The sequence below is a fragment of the Sceloporus undulatus genome, chromosome 9, assembly GCF_019175285.1.
Source record: "Sceloporus undulatus isolate JIND9_A2432 ecotype Alabama chromosome 9, SceUnd_v1.1, whole genome shotgun sequence".
Classification (NCBI taxonomy): Eukaryota; Metazoa; Chordata; class Lepidosauria; order Squamata; family Phrynosomatidae; genus Sceloporus; species Sceloporus undulatus.
In genome coordinates this window covers 35,738,383-35,740,185 of record NC_056530.1, presented here as the reverse complement: position 1 = coordinate 35,740,185, position 1,803 = coordinate 35,738,383, and the positions used below count along the sequence as shown (strand labels likewise).

At 47.7% G+C, this 1,803-nt stretch overlaps 1 protein-coding gene across 1 annotated transcript in view; it reads right to left on the bottom strand.

Moving 5' to 3' along the window:
* Positions 1 to 707, bottom strand: part of ADAR (adenosine deaminase RNA specific) — a 58,995-nt gene extending 58,288 nt beyond the window's left edge. Inside the window, 1 exon segment of the mRNA XM_042439423.1 lies at positions 576 to 707. The gene's annotated coding sequence lies outside the window, so the exon portion shown is untranslated.
* Between the last annotated feature and the right edge of the window lie 1,096 nt (positions 708 to 1,803).

Here is a 1,803-nt window from a genome sequence, read left to right as displayed (position 1 = left end):
TACCTAAACAGATTTTTGTCAGTCATTAAAAACAGATTGAGCCCCTCTCTCTCCTCTCTGTTGAACCATCCCAGTGCCTGCTCCTTCTGCACTTTGATCTCAGTTTGCAGCAACTGAAGGAAGCTGAGCAAAAGGGTGAAAGTGGAAGGAAGGGAGAGAAACAGGGACACTTTAAAAGCAGCTGAGAGAGTGGGGCTGCAGAGGGTTAGTGCGGACTCTCTCTCTCTCTCATAGAGACCAGGCTCCCTCCATTTGTGGCTCCCTGCCCCCTTTTTCTTACGGGATGCATCGCCTCTTCTGGAACCAAAGTGCCACGACTGCGCATGCGCCGAGCCCCACCGGCCGCGGGGAGAAAAGGCAGCTCGCTTCGCCCGCCTCGGAAGAGAAGGCGTAGTAGAACCTACGTCCCCGATGCTAGTGCGCATGCGCCACGCAGCCCTGGCTCGCTTTCTCGCAAGGCGCCACGCATGCGCAGTCGCCCCCTCCCGGTGCCTTCCCGCTCAGCTCGCCGCCCTCCGCTCGCTTCTTCCTACCGCCTCCCTTCCCTCCTTTCCGGGGTCTTTCGCCCTCCTTACCCGCTCCCGGCCGGGACTCGGCCCGGTTGAAACCGACTCGCTGGCCCCGCAGTGCTCGGTCCAGGAGGCCACGTTCTGTCTGTCTCTCTCTCTCTCTCTCTGGCTTTTTTCTCCTCAGCGCCGCCGAGCCGGGCGCAGAGTGATGGCGTCACGCGCCGCGCCGGAAGTGGGCTCGACGGCGACGCACGCCCGGGCGTCACGTGACAGCAGCTCAAACCCGGAAGTGGGCCTCCCAGTCCCATTTTTTGGGTCCATGTTTTTCCCCCTGAAATACAATATATTCCAAATAATTGTTATATTGTCATTGCAAGCAGTACATAAAATAAAATATAAAATACATAAAATAAAAATACATTAAAATAACAAATACATAAAATAAAACAAAATAAAACCTAAACATACCTCCACCTAAATATAGTAAAATAACAAATACCTCCCTAACCATCCCCTCCTACACTCAAATACCTACAATCAACTCTTACATCAATTCATTTTTTCGTTTCTCTTTTTCCTTTTTGTTAATCCTGTTTTTTCATAACAACCACATAAAACCATATAAACATCACCAAAACATCCCTTCTGGAATATGCATTTTTTTTATTTTATTTATATATTTTTATTTTCTTTTATGTACTGTTTGCGATAACAATTATATACAAATATTTTTCGTGTTGTTGTTGTGTGCCTTCCAGTCGTTCCCGACGCAAGATTTGTCCTGAGGGGATTTGCCATTGCCACCCTCTGAGAGAGTGTGACTTGCCCAAGGCCACCCAGTGAATTTATGTGGAATTCAACTGGGGTTCAACCTCCAGTCTCCAAAGTCTTAGTGCTCAAACCACTGTGCCACCATGGCTATTCATACATATATGTGTGTGTGCGCGCACGCGTGCATATATATAATATATATATATATATATATCTCAACAAGGAGAAATGTAAGGTGCTGCACTTAGGGTGGAAAAACAAAATGCATAGTCAACAGTGTGATGCAGCCGGCAACTAAAAAGGCCAACAAGATTCTAGGCTGCATCAATAGAAGGATTGTGTCTAGACCATGGAAAGTAATAGCGCCACTCTATTCTGCTTTGGTCAGGCCTCACCTGGAATATTGTGTCCAGCTTTGGACCCCACAATTCAAAAAGTGTGTGTATCTATGTATACACACACACACACACACACACACATTTGAGATGTGCTGGAGAAGAGTGCTCAGGATACCATGGACAGC